The sequence below is a fragment of the Tamandua tetradactyla genome, chromosome 14 (assembly GCF_023851605.1).
Source record: "Tamandua tetradactyla isolate mTamTet1 chromosome 14, mTamTet1.pri, whole genome shotgun sequence".
NCBI classification, from domain to species: Eukaryota; Metazoa; Chordata; class Mammalia; order Pilosa; family Myrmecophagidae; genus Tamandua; species Tamandua tetradactyla.
In genome coordinates, this window is record NC_135340.1 from 44,768,622 (window position 1) to 44,794,086 (window position 25,465).

General features: G+C 36.2%; 1 pseudogene; it reads left to right on the forward strand.

Moving 5' to 3' along the window:
• The first annotated feature begins 1,379 nt into the window (after window positions 1-1,379).
• Window positions 1,380-2,458, forward strand: LOC143655427 (methylmalonate-semialdehyde/malonate-semialdehyde dehydrogenase [acylating], mitochondrial pseudogene; annotated as a pseudogene).
• The last annotated feature ends 23,007 nt before the right edge of the window (window positions 2,459-25,465 follow it).

Consider the following 25,465-nt stretch of genomic DNA (forward strand, 5'->3'; position numbering starts at 1 on the left):
TTCCCAAGGGAGGATGCAATTGGGTTGTTTGAATAATTTCATGGGTTGGCAGACAACTGAAGCCCATTAGGCTGACTATGGGGTGAAGAGCAGCAGGTCTGGATGATAGAGGAATTAGCTGGATGGTGAATTTTTCCCACCAGGTGGGAGGCAGTATTTGGAAAGAGCAGAGGAACTCACAGGTAGGACTTTGGGACCTGAAGAGGCATAAGAACATCAGTGCTTTAATATTGTACCTTAATTTCAGACTTTACTATACAGTGGGAGGCCAAATTTACATATTACATATTCTTTAAGTCTTAGGAAAATATTTGCTCCAGAATCATAGAAGTTTGTATTGTGATTATACCATTGATGCTTCCTATAACCTCTGCATCTTGTCAATTCCCACTAACAATTTTTCTAATACCATATGGTGTGCTAAAGAGAATGACAAAGCAGCAGGGCTATTTGCACTCATGCAGCCCCAATTGCAAAAGAATCCTTTCCAGTTTGGCCCCATTCAAAGATGAAAGTATTTCACTTCATCCATTATTGGTTGGAGCAATATTCCTTTGTATAGAACATGCTTACTCAAGAAACAGTAGCCATGGTGTATCCTCATTAGTGATAGGAGATGCAATTCACAATAATTTGTCCTATACTTAGATGGGATGTCCTGAGATACCCAGACTACTGAACCCCTAAAATTTTAATGATATGCCAGTTTCCTGGTTCTTCAGAGTTAACCATCTACCATCTAGAGTACACACAAAATTTAAAAACCTCCAAAGCACTTGTCACTTCTTACTCCTATGTTTTGATAATCATGCTGTCATCAATCTAATGGAACATTATGGTGATCTGCAAAGCATCAAAATGACCTTGGCCTCTTAAAATGATATTATGGACAGTGGAATGAGAATCTGGAGAAGAGGTCCAGATTATGCATTGCTAGTTGCTTCAGCTATATGAGCCCATATCTTTCAGGTTTCTTCCAAGGTCAGCTCCAGCTGGTATCTAGCATCCTCGTTCTCCCCCTCTTCTGTGCCAACTGTAAAACTGCTCATTGATGGGAAATTTGTTGAATCCTAAAGACAAAAATGGATTGACAGTCATAACCTGGCAACCAATGAGGTAACTTGTCAGGTCCTTCAGGCCACCAAGGCTGAAATGGATACTGCATTGCTTCCTGAAAACAAACTTTTCCTGCATAGGCAGACACTTCAGTATTAAGCCATCTATAGGTCCTGTTTCACCATTTACAATTTATTAAAGAAAACTTGAAAGAAATTGCCAGGATAATCATATAGGAACAAGGGAAGATCCTAGCTGATGAGGAAGGAAATGTATTTTGAGGCCTTCAGGTGGTTGGGCATGCCTGTAAGAGGACATCCCTCATGCTAAGAGAAACCATTGAATCTATCACCAAAGACATGAACATTTATTCCTCCCATCAGCCCCTGGGTGTGTGCAAGCATTGAACCATTCAATTTTCCTGCCATAATTCCCTTTTGGATATTTCTTGTAGCAATGGTGTGTGGAAATATCTTCCTAATGAAGCCAGCTGAGTGAGTCCCTGGAGCAACTATGCTTCTTGTTTACAAATGGAACATGGAACATTATCCATGGACAACATAAAGATTTAAATTTTATTTGCAATCATCTGGATATGAAAGCAATCAGCTTTGTTGGATCCAACCAGGCAGGAGAGCACTTCCTCAAGAGAAATTCAAAATATGAAAGAGAGTTCAAGCCAACATGGGAGCCAAGAACCATGGAGTGGTCATGCCAGATGTCAATAAGGAATCAAATGGTTATGACAGGATTTGGTGAAACTGGTCAGCACTGCAAATCTCTTCTAACAGCCATTCTTGTGGGGTAGGCCAAGGAATGGCTTTCACAGCTTGTGGAACTTGCCAAAAGTGTGGATGTCAATGTAAGAGACCAACTTGGAGATTATCTTGGTCCCCTGATAACCCTCCAGGCCAAATATCAAGTCTTCAATCTAATAGTGGAACAAAGGTGGGAGCTTCTATCCTCCTTGATGAATGAAAAATTAAAGTCTAAATTTCATATGAAAATGGCAACTCTGTTGGACCAAGCATATCAAATGTCAAGGCCAAAATGACCTGTCACAAAGAAATGATTCTTGGTCCAGTTTTTATAGTCCTGGAGACAGAAACATTGAATGAAGCATCAAGAATACAAATGAAAACTCATACAGAAGTGGAACTGCCATCTTTACCAGGAATGGACCAAGGCTCAGAAATATTCCTACCTAGTGAATGTCAGAGAAATGGGTGGAAGGTCCCTATTCCAGAGGCTTTGTGATTGTTCTCATTCACAGACTCTTGATATTCCTTCAGGCACTGTCACTGAACAGGACATAAAATTCTACACTCAGTTACAGATAATCACTTCTCAATGGAAAGAACATGCTACTCTTTCCTCACCTGCTGAGTCATGCCTAGAATGAGTTGTCAGAAACAAGTTTATTCCAAACTTAGTCCAACATGAGTAATCTCCCTTTTTTGCTGACCAACTTCACTTGCTAATTTTGCATACATAATTAACCATTTCCTAGGACTGGAATACCTTGTAGTACAGATATTTTTCAGGACCATATTTACTATATGGAAACTCTTAATATAACTTTGAAACCAGATTTTTACTTACTTCTCATACTTCTATTTTTTTTGTTTGCTTTTCATTTATTGCTCAACTGGTTTTAATCCACACAAGGACTTCACCTTCTCCCTTTAGTTAATCATTGAACTTAATATAATTATTGATCTGGGTCTTTTTTAGAGTTATATTAATAAAGTTATTGAAAAGAAAAAGTTGATTTTCCAGTCCTCTAAAGTTGGCAGTGAGAGTATAAAGCATGGTGTGATATCTAAGAGAAAATGTAGAAAGATCTGCTGGATAGAAAAATAATGTAATAGAATTGCAGGACTTTTTCAAGTTACTAATTTTAGAAATCAGGACAATGAAGCCCAAGGTTGGGATCTTTTGCTCAAAGTCTTTTGGGTCTCAGTTCTCAACTTTCCTACCATATGTTACTTTCTCTCTTTCCTCCCCACAAAGGTAAATTCTCCCAAATCCTTTTAAAACAATCAAAGCATTAAAAAAAAGTTATTATTTTGATTGTTTAGAGAATCACAACATAATATTTAAATTGGATCAACTTTAAGATTTCACTAAATGTTGGGTGGGTGTGACAGCATCATTTTTGACCTGTAACTGAGCAACACTAGAGGTTCTATGATGGCTGTCGGAAGGCCTTCAGCACTTGTGCAAGGTGGGGTACACTGCTGTGGAAACTTTGTAATCTATTTGAAACTATTATTTCTCAGTCTCACAAAAAATTAAAAAAAAATATTTTGCAGTTGTAAAATTGCTGTGTGACCTTTGACATGTTACCTAGCCTCCCTGGACCTCAAGTTTTGCCTTCTGTTAACCACAAATATTCCACAAATGGTGGGCCTAAGGCAGGTTGTTGAATGCCTATCTCATGGTTGTGAGAGTGAAAGAAAATAGTAATATAACTAATATTAATTGAATAGCTTCCTGCCAACACTTTTTTTCCCCCTTGGCTACCACTCCAGTTTTATTTTATTTTTTTTAATTAATTACGGAAAAAAAAGAAATTAACAGAACGTTTAGAAATCATACCATTCTACATATGCAATCAGTAATTCTCAACATCATCACATAGATGCATGATCATCATTTCTTAGTACATTTGCATCGGTTTAGAGGAACTAACAACACAACAGAAAAAGATATAGAATGTTAATATAGAGAAAAGAAATAAAAGTAATAAAAATAGTAAAAAAAGCAAAACAAACAAAAAAAAAACAAAAAAAACGCTATAGCTCAGATGCAGCTTCATTCAGTGTTTTAACATGATTAGTTTACACTTAGGTATTATTGTGCTGTCCATTTTTGAGTTTTTGTATCTAATCCTGTTGCACAGTCTGTATCCTTTCAGCCCCAATTACCCATTATCTTACCCTGTTTCTAACTCCTGCTGGACTCTGCTACCAATGACATATTCCAAGTTTATTCTCGAATGTCCATTCACATCAGTGGGACCATACAGTATTTGTCCTTTAGTTTTTGGCTGGACTCACTCAGCATAATGTTCTCAAATACTTCTATTTTTAAGGGAACTTTTGTAACTGTGAAATGCTTTCCTGCAATCACAGTTTTGATCTGTTTTTAAAGTATTCTCACTTTTTCTGAAGACCACAAAGAGGGGAATGTTAGTGAATGTAAAAAACATCTTCCAGTAATTGGAAGAATTCTTGGTTGGTCTTCAAACATAGTTCTGCATAAGTGCTGAAGAGAGAGAGCCCTCTGCCAAGTTTTCCTGAGCCTCTAATTTATCCCACACTAGACAAAAATAATCCATTTCTGTTTCTCCCAAAGTTGTGACAATTGCATCTGTCTTTTCTGTTTACTACCACTTTTGTTGTCAAAATGGTTCATGACCCATTTTGAATTTTATCATAATCCTCAGTGTTTCAGCTTCTTATAATCACTCAAGAATTCTCAGTATATAGGGTAAAGCAACATTTTTACTATGTGTTCCAAGCGTTAAGTTTCAGGGTTTGTGTCAGCAATCATTAATTAATGCTTTAGCCATTAATTAAGACTTCGAAGATCAAAAGTTTAGCCCAGAAATCAAGGGGTGTTCCAATCATGTAATTGGAGAAGATTCTTGCCTTGAGCAAGTCTAACTCGATATTATTTGCCTTACTACAATTTTATATATTCTTGCCTCTTGCTTGCATTTCTTACTAGTGATACTTTTTAATGAAACTTTTTTTTAATTTAGAGTAATTGATAAAGGGCTAAGAAATTTCAAACTTTTTGTGACACAAAGTAATACAAAATATGTATTAACAGATTCTACTGATATGGCTAATGCAAGTGTCTTTATGCTTTTTGTTTCTTTGAAATATCTAAACTCTAGGTCAGAACAGAAATTGATGTGCTAGAGAGAATGGGTCCTTTCTTTCTGATATGGTTACACCCAGTGGGCAAAGAGAAGGCTGATAGCTGTGATAGAGAATTATCTGTTCCTCAGCCAGGGATATAGGAATATGTCATTTATATTTCTGCTCCTTAATTAGTCATTTGTATAGTGCTAATCTACTTCATAGGAGTCATTCAATGAATTAAGAATGGTGAAAAACTTTGAAAATATTTTTATATACTCTGAACTTCAGGCTTGATGCTATCACCTGCTGGATAGAATTTCAGAATCTCAGATCCCTTATCGTGATTGGAAATTTGACAGTGGACTTAAGACCCTAATGGGTCTCTTCTTTTTTGGATTTAATCTTCCTTTCTGTGTAAAATAGAAATTCATATTTTGGAAACAGAATGCTGCTTGTTTTATCTCTATCACAACTGGAAAATGGTAGTGAAAATTAATCCAAAGTTGGGTCGAATAAAAGGTGGTATTGTCTAAATTCCATTTATAGTTAAATATAATCAGAGACTTCTAAATTTCCCTTTTAAAAAAATATGGACTAATCAGAATAGTGTTATTCTAATTGCAATCAATCTGTTTATTCATTTGGCCAGCTACTTGCTGTTCTCAAGAACTTCTTGTTTCTTAGAAGAAAGAAGATCTCTTCAGTTATGGTCATGCTAGCTGTAGCTAAACATTCACTATTTTATTTTCTTCTATGCTCTAGCGTGGACTCATTTGAAATTTCTCAGATTCAAAATTGTGCTGATTATTAATAATAATTTATGAATAAAAAACTCCCAAAATATATAAATATATAAAAATATGTATTATGACAAAGAGCCAAATATGTAATTATGTACTGTTGCATTCCAAGAGAATTCTGGTTCTAATTACTTCAAAAAGAGATGCAAAAGAATATTTACCAAATCAATGGCCACATATCATATAGCTGAGTCTGTGTTAATCTGCTCTATCAGACCTACCACTTTTTCGTCAGCTTCAGCAAAAGTTACTATTGGTTGAATAGTAACATTGTCATCCTCCAGGATCTGACTGACTTGTGTGGGGGACAGACAGTGAATTCAATGGAGCTGTGTTGGGGACAGCCATTTATATATATTTTAGGTATGTCTGGATGACCACCAACCATCCAGAGTGCAATATAATTTTTTTTTCTTTAACTGAATCCTCAATTAGGTTATTGCTTGTGTATAAAAATGTTACTGATTTTTGTAAATTGATTTTTTATCCCACCACCTTGCTGAATTTATTAGCTCACGTAACTTTGTTGTAGATTTCTCAGGATTCTCCAAGTATAGCATCATATCATCTACAAATAATGATGCCTTCCCATTTCAGATGCCTTTTATTTCTTTTTCCTGTTTAATTGATCTAGCTAGAACTTCTAGTACAATGTTGCATAATAGTGGTGACACAGGGCATCCTTGTCGTATTCCCAATCTTAGGAGGAGAGCTCTCAGTCTCTCTCCATTTAGTATCATTCTGGCTATTGGTTTTTCATATATGCTCTTTATTATATTGAGGAAGTTACTTTGATTCCTATCTTTTGAAGTGTTTTATCAGAAAAGGATGTTAAATTTTGTTGAATGCTTTTTCAGCATCAATCAAGATGATTTTGTGATTTTTCACTTTCAATTTATTAATGTACTGTATTACATTAATTGATTTTCTTATATTGAACCATCCTTGCATTCTCGGTACAAACTCCACTTGGCCATGGTGTATAATTCTTTTAATTTGTTGTTGGATTTCATTTGCTAGTGTTGTGCTGGGAATTTTTGCATCCATGTTCATTAAGGAAATTGGCCTATAGTTTTCCTTTCTTATAGTATCTTTTCCTGGTTTTGGTATTAAAATGATCTTAGCTTCATAAAATTAGTTAGGTAGTGTTCCTTTTTCCTCATTCTTTGGAAAAGTTTGAGCAGAATTGTTGTTAGTTCTTTTGGAATGTTTGATAAAATTCCCCCATGAAGCCATCTGGCCTTGGGCTTTTCCTTATAGGAAGATTTCTGATAACTTATTGAATCTCTATACTGTGATTGGTTTGTTGAGATCTTCTATTTCTTCCTGAGTCAGTGGAGCTTATTTGTGTGTTTCCATGAATTCATCCATTTCATTTAAGCTGCCTAGTTTTTTGGCATATAGTTGTTCATAGTATCATCTTATGACTTATTTCTTCAGGGTCTGTGGTAATGATCCCCTTCTCATTTATGATTTTGTTTATTTTCATCCTCTCTCTTTTTTCCTCTTTGTCAGCCTTGCTAATAGCCTATTGTTTTTATTGATTTTCTCAAAGAATCAACTTTTGGTTTTGTTGATTCTTTCTATCGTTCTTTTGCTTGTCCATTCATTTAACTCTGCTTCAATCTTTGTTATTTCTCTTCTTCTATTTGCTTTGTGGTTAGTTTGCTGTTCTTTCTCAAATTTCTCCAGGTGACCTAAGTTCTCAATTTTTTCTCTTTCTTGTTTTTTAATACAAGCATTTAGGGCAATAAATTTCCCTCTCAGCACAGACTTTGCTGTATTCCATATGTTCTGATAAATTGTGTTCTCATTTTCATTCATCTGCAGAAAGCTGCTGATTTCTCTAGCAATTTCTTCTTTGACTCACTGGTTGTTTAAGAGTTTGCTATTTAATCTCCATTTATTTATGAAAGTTCTCATTCTTTGATGGTTATTGATATCCAGCTTCATTCCATTGTGATTAGAGAGAGTGCTTTGGATAATTTCAATGTTTTTAAGTTTATAAAGACCTGTTTTGTGCCCCAGCATATTGTCTATCTTGAATAATATAGCATTAGAGAAGAGTATATATTGCAGTGTTTTGGAGTTTAATAACCTATATATGTCTGTTAAGTCTATATTCATTTATCAAGTTGTTTAACTTCTCTATTTCCTTGTTATTCCTCTGACTGGTTATTCTGTCTATATAGGAGAGTGGTGTATTGAAGTCTCCTACTATTATTTTTGAAACATCTATCACTTCCTTTAGTTTTCCAATGTCTAACTTATGTACTTTGGAGTTCCTTGATTGGGAGCATAAATATTTATGATTGTTATTTCTCCTTGGTTAATTGTCTCTTTTATTAATATATAGTGTCCTTCTTTGTCTCTTTTGATGTCTTTACATTTATAGTTGATTTTGTCCAATATTAGTATGGCTACTCTTGCTTTCTTCTGATTACAACTTGCAAGGAACTTCTTTTTCCATCCTTTCACTTTCAATCTATCTGTATCCTTATGTTCAAAATGAGTCTCTTGTAAGCATCATATATCTGGATTATATTTCTTAATCTGTTCTGCCAATCTGTACCTTTTAATTGGTAAGTTTAGTCTGTTAACATTCAAAGTTAGGACTGAAAGGTATTTCTTGAATCCACCATCTTATCATTTTTGTTTCATTTGTCAGAAATATATATATTCTTTCCCCCTTTCTCTTCTTATCCTTTAAGTTACCCTTACTGGTACTCTTCAATTCTGTGCCTTCCTCCAGACCTCCCTCTCCTGTCTTTTTATTTTTCAACTGGCATAACTCCTTTTAGTATTTCTTGTAGGGCCAGTCTCTCACTGACAAATTCTTTGAGGATTTGTTTGTCTGTGAAAATTTTAATTTTTCCCTCAGTTTTGAAGGACAATTTGGCTGGGTACAGAATTCTTGGCTGGAAGTCTTTCTCTCTGAGGATCATAAATACATCATACCACTGCCTTCTCACCTCCATAATGCCAGTTGAGTCACCAGAACTCAATCCTAAGTGACTTTCCTTGTATGTAGTAGATTGTTTTTCTCTTGCCACTTTCAGGACTTTCTGCTTCTCTTCAACATTTTACAGACTGATTAGTACATGTCCTGGGAAAGACCTCTTTGGATTTGTTCTATATGTAGTTCTTTGGACTTCTTCAAATGCCTTTATAAGTGTTGTGAAGTTTTGCCCCCATTATATCCTCCTAGACCTTTACACTTCTCTTCTCCTTCAGGGACACCAATAATTCTTTTATTTTTGTGCTGTTTTGTTCATTATTTCCCTGAGATTCGATTAAAATTTTTCCATCTTTTTTGCCATTTGCTGTTTTGAGTGTTCAAAATCAGTTGTCCTGCTGTCTATTTTGCTTGTTTCTTTCTTCTGCCTCTCCAAATCTGCTGTACCTATATATATATATATATATAGGTATACAACTTTATACATATTGTTTTATTTTGTTATGTTTTGTTTGTTTTATGCTATATATATTTTATACTATATATATTTTGTTTTGTTTTGTTTGTTTGTTTTTTTGTTTGTTTTTTCACATGTGTAGGCACCAGGAATTGAACCCAGGTCTCTGGTGCAGTATATTTTTCATTTGGTCTACAGCATCTTTAATCTCTGTGATATCTGCTATTTTTCTATTTTTTCTTTCAAATTCTTATTGCACGGCAGGCAAGCATTAAAAAAAAATTCCTCTTTATGACCTTCTAGTGTCTTCCTGATCTCCTATGTGTCAATAATTACTCCATTTATTTTCTTTAGTAGAATTACATGAGCATCTTTGATTAGTTGTTATAAAGTCTGTGTCTCCTCCAGTGTCTTAATTTGTTCATCAGGCTAGCCTATATCTGTCTCCATCATGATATGCTTAATGATATTCTTCTGTCTTCATAGCATGCAAATGCCTTAATTGGTTAACTTTGGAAGTTAATTTCCTTCATTAGCCTAGAGTTTTTTATTTGTAGGATGGATATTGAGCAGGATATGGGGCAGGGCACAACAGTGCAGTGATGCATTGCAGCACAGGTACTGACAAAGGTTTGGATTGCTACATTGGTGCCTGTGAGCAGGGGTACACAATGACAGGAAAGATGTGGTTGTGCTGCTGCATAGGTCCAGGGGGCAGGGCCCTTGTGTGCACTGGTCTTGGGCATGGGATTTTTGTGCACATGTGTAGAGCTCAGGGCAGCAGGCTGGCATTGTGTATGCATAGGCTGGGGGCAGATGTGGCCAAACTATGGAGGTCGGTGCTTGCCCAGAACTGGGGAACATGACTGGGGGTCATGAGCATGCACAGATCTGGCAGGACCATAAATTGATGTACATGTGCACAGAGTTCAGGGGATGGGGTGGATTTGCATGACTGTATGAGCTGGGGGTGGGTGTAGCCTGGGTATAGAGGTAAGCACCTGCAGACTTTAGGTGCTGATGACTGCCTACAGGGGACAGAGAGGGCGAGGTAGTTCATGGGGGGCAAGATTGCACTTTTGCTGGAGAGATGGGTTGGGTTGGGGCAGGTTTTCACATGTTTAGGATGAGGGTGTGGGGCAGGAATGCATGTGAAGGGTTGGCAAGGAGGGGGCGCTTAGACCGCATAAAGGGGGGTTAGTGGTGGGATTCAGGCACATGGGGTGATTTTTGGGTCAAGGGGCTGTGCTGATGAGGGTGGTGCATTCAAGGAATGCAGCTTGACTTACTTCTTAGGCCCTGTCTCCCTGTCTGTGCACTCCTGAGGGCTTCCAAGTCTTCTGTATTAGGCTGTTTGCACCAGACAGATGGTCTCTGGTTCTCTGTTTCTCAGTTTCTCAGGTTTTTCAACCAGGCCTTCCTTATGTGGTGCAGAAGACCCTCCCAGGTCACTTACACCCTGGAATTGCCATCTCAGTTACCCTCCCATCCTTTCTCTAGCTGTTCCTCGGAGCAGAGGTGAACTAAATCTATCTTATTCCACCATATTCCCAGAAACCCTGTTTATTTATTTATTTATTTTACATGGGCAGGCACCAGGAATTGAACCTGGGTCTCTGGCATGGCAGGCAAGAACTCTGCCACTGAACCAGGGTGGCCCACTCTCTCTTTATTTTTAATACCAAAAAAAAAATGAGCTTAGAGTATGCATGGGTGGTTCAGTGGTAGAATGCTCACCTTCCATCCAGTAGACCTGGGTTCAGTTCCCAGGCCATGCACTGATCCTCCAAAAAAAGTTGGCTTAAGAAACCCTTCCATGCCCCTACTTCACAAGACATTTTCCTACTTGTATTATTTATTGTTTTCTTTTCACGTTTTCATTTTTAATCCTTCTAGAACTCACCTAAATGTGTGGTAGAGATCCAGTTTCATGTGTCTGAATAGTGAGTCATTCATACCATTCCTTCATAATTCATTCTTATCTCACTTATTTATGAAGTTAACTTTAACTTATATTAATTCTACTTAATAAATGAATCTGATGTTGTCACCAATTTATTCCATTTGTCCATTTGTCTTTTTTTGTGAAAACATCACACTATTTCTCTAGTCATTCCATTTCCTAGCTATAACTAAAAATAACAGTAAAAAAGTATATTAAGCCCACTTCTTGAAATCCTTGAGCAGTCCCTGCACTGATCAAGATGGTGGAGTGTGGTACTTCAGAAATCTATGGCAGAAATACCTCTCCTAAAGTGCCGGGAAATAGTTAAAAGAATGTGGTAACCAGGAAAACATTGAATCAAGAGAATCTCTACTTAAAGGGGGTGAATCTGTGGCATCCTGGCTGACCCCTCCACCTGTCTCTTGCAGGCTCAGAACAGAACCCACAAGCATTCCCAATGCAGGCCTCTGATCCCAGATCAGGGAAAATAAGAGGAGACTAACCCACATGCATATACTAGGGGTATAAGTGGTCCATTATGTCTGGTGGTGTCTGAGTGACCCACCATTCTAGAACTTGCCCTACTGTATAAGACAACTCAGAAAACCCTGCTTTGAAATGCTGCCTCAGGCAAGATATTTCTAACTGTAGAACATAGAGTGTAGTGCCTAGGAATGTGAGTAAACACATTTTAAGGAAGAGTGGACATTTGTATGCATGTAAACAGAGGGATCGCTAAGGCCATGTGTGCATCTCAAGACAAGATGCAAATGCACAAAGGACCAGAGAAGCTTTAACTATTTCACCTGGACTGATTATCTGAAGTAATTGAATGGATAAGCTCTGAAGAAGAGTGCTTGCAAAGGTCAGTCTGCAAAGAATGGGATAAGTGTTTTTTTTTTCTGTGTGTGTGGGAGACTGTGTGTGTCACCTCTTGGGATGCAAGGAAATCTCTGCATCATACTAGCTTGACATACGCTTAAGGAATAGTGCTTCATAGTCTAAATTCGTGAAAACATGTTAAAATATCAACATACCTAGGTATGATTAACCCACATTATACCATATTATAATCAAGCTATCAAATGCCAAAAAGATAAAAGGAATTCTGAATACCACAAGAGGGAAGGAATCGTTCACATACAAAAGAGCCTCAATACAATTTAGTGCCATTTTCTCATTAGAAACCATGGAAACCAGTGGGATGACACGTTTAAAGTGCTGGCAGCAAAATTTACCAGCCAATAATTCTATAGCCAGCAAAACTGTCTTTCAAAAATGAGGGAAATATGATGACATCCCCATATAAACAAAACTGGAAGAGAGTTCATCACTACTATACCAACCCTACAGGAGATGCAAAAGAGAGTTATGCAGGTTGAAATGGAAGGACACTACACAATAAGTCAATGTCACATGGAGACAGAAAGTAAAATACAGGTTGCCAGTGACATATGGCAAGGGAGATAATGTATAATGGGTACAGGATTTAGGTTTAGAGAAATGGGATAGTTTTAGCATTGAAAGATAGTGAGGGTATTGTAATGTTATGAATGTGATTAATCCCATTGAATGTTATGGTGTGAGTGGTTGAGATCGGAAAATTTATGTTGTTTATATGTTCCCACAATTTTTCTAAGAAGCACAATTAAAAGACAATGGAAATTAATTTAATATATGGTCCTGGACTGGCTTTAGCAAGGGAGGAAGAAAGGTTCAAAGAGACTTTATTGGGACATTTGAAAACATTGGCATACAGACTGCAGGCTCTACATCAATGTTAAATTTCTTGAACTAGATAACTGCACTTAATTTAGGCTATTCCTTGCTTTTAGGAAATGTACATGCAGACTACATTCAAATGTTCAGAAAACGAATCAGTAAAAAGATAGAAAAGATTGATAAATAGACTAGATAGATGGATAGATGATAGATAGATAGATAGATAGATAGATAGATAGATAGATAGATAGATAGATAGATAGATATAGATAGATGACAAATAATAGGTAGTAAGCTGGTTTGAAACTATTATGTACTACAGAGAAGTCATAGTCTTCTAATCCTGATTCAATATTTTATGGTGGAAACTTTTATTAGACTGATTTCATGGAGACTGGAATTCAATTGTGATGTGACCTTTTGATCATATTACTCCATGAAGATGTGACATGCCCAACTGTGGGTATGACCTTTTGATTAGATGGAGATGTGATTCATCCACTCAAGGCAGGTCTTGATTAGTTTACTAGAACCTTTAATAATGGAAAACATTTTGGAAAAATATCAGATGCAGAAGCTTGGAGAACAATTGCTTCAGAGCTGATGGAGATGGAGAATTTTGGAGATGCTTGGAGTGCCAACAGAGAGAGCAGATGTCTAGACATGGACGCTCAGAGCAGAGCCCAGCATATGTCATCATATGCCTTCCCATGACATACTAAGCAAGCCAGAACCCAGAGTTAGTGTCCTGGATGAGGCAAGTGAAGGCCCACAGATGCTGAGAGAGGAAATTGCTGGCAACAGAAACTGGAAACAACAGAACCAGCAATAATGAATGGCAGACACCATCCTTAGGCCTTCCCAAATACAGACTTCAATTTTCCTTGAGTCAACATATCTTTCTCTGACGCCATAGTTTGGACATTTTTTATGGCCATAGAAATGTAAACTTGTCACTTAATAAATTCTCCATTCAAAAGTCATTTCATTTCTGGTATATTGTATTCTGGCAGCATTTAACAAACCAAAACAGATTTTGGTACCAGAGAAGTGTGGTGCTGCTGTGGTTTGCAAATACCAAACATGTTGGAAAGACTTCTTAAATGGATAAGGTGATTTCATTTCAGGTTCATGTGTCAACTTGGCCAGGTGGTGGTACCTGTTTGTCTGGTTGGGCAAGTGCTGGCCTGCCTGTTGCCATGAGGACATTTCATAGAAGTAAATCATGATAACCTTGGCCATATCCACAGCTGATTCCATTTATAATCAGCCAAGGGGAATGTCTTCTGCAATGAGTGATGCTTAATCTAATCACTGGAAACCTTTTAAGGAAGATTAAGAAGAGACAGGCTCTCTTCCTGCTTCAGCTGGTGAGCCTGTCCTTTGGAGTTCATCCAGACCCTCCATTGGAATTGTCAGCTTCACAACCTGCCCTAGAGATTGTGGACTTTATTTTCCCACAGTTATATGAGACACTTTTATAAATTTTATATTTATGAATATTTCCTGTTAATTCTGTTTATCTAGAGAACCCTACCTAATATAGGTGTAGATTGTAGATAAACTGTGAGAAGATTGGTATAGAAGGCCTAGTTTGCTTTGAAGAGACTGTTGGTGGAAATGTGGTCTCTCAAGATACTTCTGATGAGGGCTTAGGCAAAAATGAATACTGTGTCATTTCAAATTGGAAGGAAGGTGACCCATTTTCAAATGGCAGATAATTTGACAAAATTGTGTACTACCATTGGATGGAAGTTAGGATTTAAAGCCAATTATCCAAGATACTTAGCTGAGGAAATTTCCAAGCTAAATGTGAAAAATATAGCCTGGTTTCTCCTTCAGTTTATAGAAAAATACAAGTGGAACGAGATACATTGAGAATTGGACTCTTGGGTACAAATAAACCAGAAATTATTGATCTTGAAAATTCTGGGGTTGAAAAAGGGGATACCTTAGAGAATAGTGGCCCATGTGAGGATTTAATCAAGTGCGGAAGCAGTCACCCATTACAGGACAAGAGAGAATTGAAGTTGGCATTATCCAGAAAGGATTTGTGGAGAATCCTGTTGTCTGATGGCTCTGATACCTGTTTGCTTTAGGGAAAGCCAACAAACTTTTTTGCTAGATCTGTATGAATGGAACAATTGCAACTCTGGACCAAAATAGACATAAAAGGGTCAAATGGAAGGAACTATGACTTCAAAGTCACAACCATGGAAGCTAATGTATGAAGGCAAGAAATCTTGGAGCAGGAGAGCAGACCAACCCACGCATGTGGGAAGAGTGATTTTTCCATAGAATCACAGAGAAGATCTTCCTCCTTGATGTTCAGGAAGAGTTTCAGTGCCCCAGATCTTAGAGAGGGTGGAGTGCATAAACCAGGGGTTGGATGGAGCCTTGTGATCTCCCCTTTGTTCTGAGGGTGTTGAGCGTGTTCCCCAGAGATAGCAGAGAGCCAGGATTCTGCCCCAATGCTTGAAGAGGATGGAACTGAGAAAAAGGTCATCCCCCTAATGTGCCCCAATATTGCAACCCTCACACCAGAGTTTTAAGAACTCAAGGCTGCTGCATAAGCCCTTGGAAAGGGTTGGACTACCACTTCACAAAGATGTGCATATAAGTGATTCTCAGACTTTGAAATCAAATGGAATTTGTCCTGCAGGTTTTTGGCACAGTTTTAATACTCTGACTCCTACTTTCCTTTAGAGTTCTCTCTATTGAAATGGGATCATGACAAAAGGACATAACTATCCCTTATTTGTATATTGGAAGCAGATAACTTTTCACTGGGTTTAACAGGTCAAAGCCAGAGGAGAACATTTTACTTTATAACAGATCATGTTTGTAAATGACTTTGATGTCATTTCTGGCTTTATTTTGCATTTGTACTTTTACTGTGATGTTTAAGGATTTTGTGATGTTGTGATGGAATGAATGCATTGAATATATGGAAAGAACACATATTTTGCATGTCCAGAGTACAGAATGCACTGGTTTTAAAATGCTATGTATGAAGCAGGCCAGGTCACGGTGGCTCAGCAGGCATGTTGGAGACCCAGGTTCATTTCCTAGTGCCTGACCATTAAAAAAAAAATGTTATGTACCCACAGAAAAGCCTTGTTCTTCTAATCCTGATTCAATATTGTAGGGTGGACATTTTGATTAGATTGTTTCCATGGAAACTGATCCACTCAAATGTGGGTGTGAACTTTTAATTAGATTATTCTGTGGAAATGTAACACATCCAGTTGTTGGTGTGGCCTTTAGATTAGATTGAAGATGTGACTCTACACACTCAAGGTAGGTCTTGGTTAATTTACCTTTAAAAGGGGAATAATTTTGGAGAAACTGCAGATGCAAAAGCTTGAGAACAGTTGTTCAGAGTTGACAGAAGTGCAGACATGAGGAGATACTTGGAGTGCCAACAGATAGAGCAGACACCTAGAAATGGACATTTGGAAACGCAGATCCCAGCATACATAATCATGTGCCTTTCTATGAGATGCTAAGCAAGTGAGAACCCAGAGTTGTGGCCCAGAGGGCCTGAGTGTAGGCCCACAGATGCTTAGAGAGGAAACCACTGACATCACAAGCTGAAAGCAATGGAATCAGAAACAAGTACTGGCAGGCACCAGCCACGTGGCAAACACCAACATTTCTTGAGCCAAGCTATCTTTTTGCAATGCCATAATTTGGACATCTTTATGGCCTTAGAACTGTAACCTTGAAATTTAATAAACTGTCTTTTAAAAGCCATTTCATTTCTTATAGGTTGCATCCTGAATTCCTTTGTATAAGGTTAACAATATTTTTGTAAATATCCTGTAAATTTGAATATATTTCAAAATAAAATGTTTATAAAAAGGAAATATCATCTAGAAACTCCAGATAACATATTAAATATTTTGATAAGTGCTCCAGAATAAAATATCCTCAGAGTATAGTTAATAAGAATTAAGGCATAATGGATTGAGTAATACATACATAAGTCATTCTAGGATGGTGGTTTTCAAAGGGTAGGCTGCTTTAGAGTAACATGTAAAGCATGTTGAAAATGCAGACTTCTGGATCTGATTTCCAGAGATTTTTCATATGAGTTCTAGGGTGAGGTACAAGAATTTACTGTTTAAGGTGGCCCACAAACAACACTTTGAGTAATTGTTTTTAAAAGGACAGTTTGCAAAATTTTTTAAGGGGACATGAGAGATATCAAAACCCATTCAAGAAAACTTGATACACACTCATAGTACAAATATGACTAAGAGAAGTATAGTATAGGTGATTGCATTATACTTGTCTAAAGCAAAAATTACACTATCAGATCAAGGGTAATCATGGAAACCTCAGAAATAAAGGAAATCTAAAGTACACGTCAGATTTTATCCAGAAAACTCCAATAGAAAGACAATAAATTTGGGAAAATAACTGTATGGGTACTTATTAGATATACTCTCCTGTGAAACCAGACTAACTCACTGGATTTTTCCCAATCAAATGACATATTCCTTAAAGGTATTGAATTTTATAAAGTTCTCCTCAGTTTTCTTTTGTAATCACTAAGCAATCAACTAACCAATGCGCTCTTCTGGAAAAGAATGTTTTAGCTTGAGAACATTGATGTTTTGTGAAATTTGCTTCAAATGCTGAATGCTAAATATGATTAGATGTTCTGGCCCCTACCCTGCAAGATCTCATCACAAAATCGTATCCCACATTTCTTACACATAAGTTTTGTCTTCATACTTGGGCCCAATATCAAAAATAAGATACAAAGAAATAAAAGTTTTTTAAATAATCTAAATTAATCTCCCACACCACTGCAAAAATTATAGCACTTTCACAAGTAATTAGTATATTAATAATTATCTATGAGAGAATTTTTAAATCAAAGTTATAATAACAAAATGTTCTATGTAGGATATAAGGAAAATAAAAACACATATCATGTAATTTCATCCATAGGATGGTATAAGACAGCCTCTGAAAAAAACCTCCTCAGAGAGTCAGTGAATCAAAGGACAAATCTCACTTGCTTAGAATTCTGGAGGAATCAATCTCCAATTGTCTGCATCTATATCAGCTCTGAAGGAACTACAAAACATTTCTCCTTTTAAACGACCCCAGTAAACTTATCAAGACCTACTTTGAATGGGCAAAATCACACATCTATCTAATGAAAAGGCCACAAACACAATTGAGTAGATCAATTTCCACAGAAACAAACTAATCAAAAGTTTATACACTATACAATAGACCTTCCCCCACAAGATTGTATTAAGAAAATAACATGATTTTTCTGGAATACATACAGGGTTTTTTGTTTGTTTTCTGTTTTTTGGGGGTAGGGGCATAGTCAGGCTCTGGGAATTGAAGCAGGGCCTCCAGCTTGGCGGGCAAGAGTTCTGCCACTGAGCCACCATTGCCCATACTGGAGTACATACAGTTAAACTGTCACCAAATGCACAGATTAGCACATAGCCAAACAACAATAACATTCTAGACAAGAAGTAGAAACTGAACCTGAGAAATAACTCAATATAATCAACTGGACATCAGCAAAAATTGAAAGCCATTCCAAGTAGCAGGTAAATATGATTCAGTCAAAGGAACAAAGTAAAAGCAAGGAGACACAGAATTTGGAACTAATAAAAGAGGTTCAAAGAAATGTCCTAAATCTATTCAAGGAGGTAAAGGAAAATGTGGATAAAAAGATAAAGGGAATTAAGACAACATGCAAGCATAAAAAAAAAACAATTTGACATCATAAAAAAGAAACAGTAATAATCGTGGTAATGAAAAACACATTAGTACTGATTAAAAATACACTAGAAAGATAGACCCATAGTGAGGAGTGGGATTTGGTCCATCTTCCAGGGAAGCTAGTGGATAGCAAGGAACTATATAGAGTAATTGTTAAGGGGACTTCTGAGACCAGATATGCATCATACTCCAGCCTAGAATGGGTAAAGGGCCAAGATCACAAGCACAGATTTGTGAGGAAATTCTTCCACATTGTGGAGGCTGGTGATGCCTCCCAACTGTAATGAAAGGCTGACTTGGAGTCTCTTCCTCATGGGAAGCAGAAGCCCTCTCTACTAGGTACAAAGGAAAGAGAGCTCAACCAAGCCCCTCTTGTGGATTAGATTTTTAAAAATTGAATGGCAGAATACCAGCTTTGAACACAGATAAATCTTCAATGAAAACAGGAAAGGAAATGGGAAGTCTAGAGATTCTCCATAGCAAGTAGTGAGGAGTCAGGTCTGACAGAAAAAATAAAGCAGAAGTTTCTGGAGTTGACTGAATTCAGACTACTGGAAAAAGGTTGATAACCAAGAAAAAGGGCTTCACATAGAGCCAAGTATCAACAGTAGCTCTTGACTGGAAAACTTGGTGGGCTGTGCACCAGCTCTGAGAAGGACTTTTTGCTTTTATTTCTTTTTTTTAAGAATCCCATTTAAAAAGTAGTAGGCATTGTCAGTTTTCATCCCTATTATGGGCAAGTGTGGAGTTAAGAAATGACTACATAACTAATAGAGTGATGGAGTGTTCCCTACAGGGTGTATCTTCCCCCAAAAAAGATAGGATTTGACAAATGAATATGAATGCTGAATCATTACATTGATCTCTTTTAGTCTCCAGTGTTTTAGAGCAGCGAGAAGTAAAAACCTAAAATTGTGACATTGTAATCCACGTCAAAGTCTGTCATATGTTCTACAACTGATTGTGGTGCTGTGCTTGGAAATGTATACCTTTTCTGTATCTATGTTATTGTTTGCAAAAAAAAGAAGGAAAAAAGTCAATTGTGATGATAAAAAAGTACTTAAGCCCTCTAGCCTTCTATATTCTGGAGCAGCTAGAAGGAAAAATATGAGAGGATTGCATGGTAGCCCATGACAAACTCTGGGATCTATCCTGCAACCCCTATTTGAAGAGTGCTTTGAGAACTATTCCTTTTTATTTATTTGCTTTGTATATATGTTATACTATACAATAAAAAAGTTTAAAATAAAACAAATGTAGGTTCTTGAAGTGGATAAGCTGTCAAAATATCAGAACAGCACAAAACCAAACCAAGTGTGTGGTCTACACCTTCTGTAGTGATGGGTTTTCAAGTAGACACTTAAAAACCCACTATATGACCTAGTCTCATATGACAAAAATAGGTGTATTTGAAATTTGAAATTGAGGTTAAAATGAAGATTAATGATTCTATTTATTTGAAAGAGAAAATGGTAATTCCATATTGTTTCTTAGGGCTCAAATCAACATCTTTATTGATAAATATATGTTCAACAGAAATCTTTTATTTTATTTTAAACATAAAAATGATTTATCCCGTCAGAAGAAATACAAAGTCACACATAATAACCAGTTTTTTTGGGTACCTTAGTAGTTAATGCTTTGTGTAACCATCTAAATAGCCATCACACAATACATGAAACCATGTGGAATACATCCGAGTGGCCATTCATTCTGGCACATTTATTCACTCCCATAGGCTGCACCAAGATAACTCGGCAAACAATATACTCCTCCATTTTTTTTATATATTTCTATCTGTTGTGCTTTCTTTTATTAAAAGAGAAAAAATAAACCACTAATCCAGTTAAGGTTTGAACCATACAGTTAGTGTTTCCAGTTACAATATTTCTAATCACAAAGAATTGTACTTTTAATTCCATATAATCATCAACTTTTTTGTCATGATCTGAACAAAATACTCCTTTATATGCAAGGCTAGTAAATGCAACATCACAGCTTGACATTTTGTTTATCTGACAATAACCTTCAATGAAGATGCCTCTTAGGAAGGGTGTCACTTAAGTCGGGATGTTTACTCACTAAGCTGAATCACATGTAATTTCCATGTTTGCATTCCATTACCCTGCTTCCAAACATCTTTGAGTTTCTCCCCAGGCAGTAAGTTAAATAGGAACTAAGCACTTTGTCAATATTTTGAAGAATTTTTTTCAAAAATACATTTACTTTGAAAAAGCAAATAAAGACTGCTTCCTTAGAGGATGCTTGAAAAAAGATTAAAACAAATGGCAGAGTTTATGGGAATGAAAGACACAATGAAAGAGATGAGAAACAATGGAGATGTACAACAGCAGATTTGAAGGGGTAAAAGAAAGGATTAGTGAACTAGAAGACAGGACATTTGAAATCTTACACACACAAGAACAGATTGGGAAAAAATAGAAAAATACGAGCAGGGTCTCAAGAAATTGAATGACAGCAGGAAGCACGTGAATATACATGTTATAGGTCCTGGTGGAGAATAGAATGGAAAATAAGCAGAAAAAAACTGGAGGAAACAATCCTGAAAAACTCCCACCCTTATAAAATCATCAAATTACAGATACAAGACGTGCAAGGTACCACAAACTGAATAGATTCAAATAGATGTTCTCCATGACACTTACTAATCATGTTGTCAAATGCCAAAGACAAAGTAAATTCTGACAGCAGCAGGAGAAAATCAATCCATTTTATACAATGGAAGTTTAATAATACTAATTGTGGATTTCTCATCAGACACCATGGAGGTGAAAAGACAGTTATATGATATATTGAAGACACTGAAAGAAAAGAAGCTGCCAACATGGAATTCTATATTCATGACAGCTGTCCATCAATAATGAAGAAAAGCCTGAAATATTTACAGATAAACAGACAGTGAGAACGTTCATGAACAAGAGATCTTCTCTACAAGAAATACTGAAAGGAATGTGACAGACATTAAGTGTTAATGGATTAAAATCACCAGTAAAAAGACATAGACCAGCAGAATAAATGAAAAAAAAAACCCGGATCCATCTATAGGCTGTCTAAAAGAGAATAAATTTAGACCCAAGGACAAAACTAGGTTGAAATGGAAAATCTAAAAGAATTTCACAAAAATAGCAACCAGAGTTAGCTATACTAATATCAGACTAATTAGACTTCAAATGTTAAATAATTAAAAGAGACAAAGAAAGACACAATATACTAGTGAAAGGGACAATTTATCAAGAAGACACAATCATAAATATTTATGCACTGAGCCAGAGTGTTCCAAAACACCTGAGGCAAACACTGACAATACTGAAGGGTGAAGTACACACCTCTACAATAATAGTTGGAGTCTTCAATACCCCACTCTCATCAATAGGTAGAACATCTAGACAGGATCAATATGGAAACAGAGATCATGAATAATAAACCAAATGATCTACAATTGATAGTCATCTACAGAACTTTTCACCACACAATGGCAGGATAGATACATTTCTCAATACTCATGGACATTTTACAGGAATGTCCACTTTTGGTGACAAAGCAGACCTCAGTGAATTAAAAAAGATTGAATTATACATAACACTGTGTCAAATAATAATAGGCAAAGTTGGAAATCAATAACAGGTGGAAGCCTGGAAAATTCACATGGAACCTAAACAACACACTCTTAAACAACCAATGGGTGAAGAAAGAAATCACAAGGAAAATCAGTAAATATCTTGGGACAAATGAAAATTAGAACAGAATTTATATATATTAGCAGATACAGAAAAACAATGCTGAGAGCAAAAATTATTGCCCTAAATGTGTATATTAAAAAAGCAGAAAGGGGAGGCCATGGTGGCTCAGTGGCAGAATTCTTGTCTGCCATGCCAGAAACTGAGGTTCAATTTCTGTTGCTTGGCCATGAAAAAAAAAGAAGAAGAAAAAAGAGCAAAACTTGATAGTTGGAGGAATTATAGAAAACACAAATTCACCCCAAAGGAAACAGAAGGAATGAAATAAGAAAAAATAGATAAGAAATAAATGAAACTGAAACAGCAAAAACTAAATTTGGTTCTTTAAAGCAATCAATAAAACTGAAGGACCCATAACTAGATTTTGAAAAAAAATGAGAGCCTATAAATAAAGAAAATTTAAAAATGGGAGGTGGGACATCACTACCGATGCCACAAAAATAAAGGAGATAATGACAAGATAATCTGAGCAGCAATATGCTAACAACTAGACAACTTAGACAAAATAAACAACTTTCTGGAAAGTATGAACAAGCACCATTGACTCCAGAAGAAACAGATTTGTCAATTAAAATATTTTTAAAACAACAAAAATAAATAGAATACCCCAACAAACAAATCACAGTTAAAGTGATTGAATCAGTCATCAAAAACCTCCCAAAAAAGAAAAGTCCAGGACCAGATGGCTTCATATATGAATTCTACCAAGCATTTAAGAAAGAAATAGACTTCAATAAAATTACATTTTTTAATGACCAATTTTTCAAGTTAAATTTCTTTTCAATAATGAAATCAAATGAAAAAATAAATAATGGTACCAATTACTCAAAGTTTCAGAAAAAGCAAAAGGAGGAGAAGCTACCTAATTCATTCTATGAAGCTAACATCACCCTAAAACAAAAGCCGGCAAAGATATAGAGAAAAGAAAATTACTGACCTGTTTCTTTAATGATCATACGTGTAAAATATTCAACAAATACTTGCAAATGAATACAGTACACATTAAAGGAATTGTATACTGACCAAGTGTGTTTTCTTTGAGGTATACAGGTTGACTCAACACAAGAAAATCATTAATGTAATACAACACATCAGTAAATCAAAGTGGTAAAACCTATTGCTCATCTCAATTGACTCCCAGATGTGCAAATCTTCCTGACAACATGGAATGGGACTCCCAGGGATGAGCCTGGCCCTGGCATCATGGGATTGAGAAAGCCTTCTTGACCAAAGAAAGGTAGATGAAATAAAACAAAGTTTTGGTGACTGAGAGATTTCAATAGCATTGAGAGGTCATTCTGGAGGTTATTCTTTTGCACTATATAAATATCCCTTTTCAGTTCTTGGTGTATGGAGTAGCTAGAGGGAAATACCTGAAACTGTTGAACTGTAATCTAGTAGTCTTGATTCTTGAAGATGATTTATACCTGTATAGCTTTTATGGTGTGTGATTTTGGAAACTTTGTGACTGACACTCTCATCACCCAGTATATAGACAGATGAGTAAGAAAATACAGACAAAAATGAATAATATTTTATTAATAATAGTAATAGGAGTGGCATAGGTGGTATGGCGTGCTTTGAGTGTTCTTTTTTACTTTTATTTTTGTTCTAATTTTTTGGAGAAATGAAAATGTACAAACATCTATTGCGATGATAAATGCACAACTATATGGTGATATATGAACCACTGATGTGTACTTTAGATGTTATATGGTATATGAATGTATCTCACTAAAATTGCATTTTATAAAAAGAAAAAATGAGTGGCTATAGAAAGCTTTAGAAGTTTTCAGGAGTAAATTTGTTTTCGTGGGTTTACAAAAATATCAATTAATGAGGATGAAAAAGAAACTATGAGATGTTCTAAAATTTTGGAAAAGTTTTCACAGCTCAGCTTTGATGGTTTATTTCTTTAAAAACTTAGAAAAGCTTTAAGGTCAAATATATTGAAGCAAGAATAGAAAACAGGATTTCTCTGTTACAATAACATGAAAACTTTATCTTGGTGCTCTCATTCTGTTCTTCTTGTTTTGTTTTTTTAGTTTTCAGTTTTTTAGGTTTTTTTTCCATGGGCAGGCACCTGGATTAAACCCAGGTCTCCGGAATGGTAGGTGAGAATTCTGCCACTGAGCCACTGTCACAGCCCCTCATCTGTTCTTTTCTTAAAAATATTTTTATTGACAAATCTTCACACACATGCAGTCTGTACATTGTGTGTAATCAATGGTCACAATATCATCACATAGTTGTGTTATTCATCACCACAATCATTTTTAGAACATTTGCATCATGCCAGAAAAAGAAAGAAAAAGAAAAAATATATTCCATATCCCACACCACCCCTCTCATTGACCACTAGTATTTCCATCTATCAATTTACTTACTCCTTATCCTCCTTATTACTTATTTATTTTATTCATATCTTTTACTCATCTGTCCATACCCTGGATAAACAGAGCACAGACACAAAGTTTTCACAATCACAGTCACATTGTAAAAGTTATATCTTTAAACAATCATCTTCAAGAGTCCAGGCTACTGGGACACAGCTCAACAGTTTCAGGTACTTCCCTCCAGCCACTCCAATATACCATAACTAAAAAGGGGCATCTATATAGTGCATAAGAATAACATCCTGGATAGCCTCTCAAATCTGAAATCTCTCAGCCATTGAAACTTTATCTATTTCCCTTTTCCCACTGTTGCCAGAAAGGCTTTCTCATTCCTGGATGCTGGGTCCAGCTCATCCCAGGATTTCTATCCCACGTGGCCAGGGATATTTACACCCCAGGAGTCATGTCCCATGTAGGGGGAGGGCAGTGAGATTCTTCAGTCTGAGAATGTTTTGTCCCTTATACTGACTTTATGTGCCTCATTTTGCTTTAAAGTCAATCACCTATAAAATAGCTAAGGTTCCTTATGCTGTTTATTTTTAAACATTATATTGTCACTCTGATAAAGTGCTACAGCTGTTCTTGTTTTCAGATATTTATACTACCTACACAACTACTCATCCATGTGACCATTCCCTTTTTTTCTTTTTTATCATTCTCTTTTGATAAGTAATTTCTGATAGCTTCTTTTATTTTGCCTTCCCTAGATTAGACTCTAAATTCAGGAAAAAATAAAAATG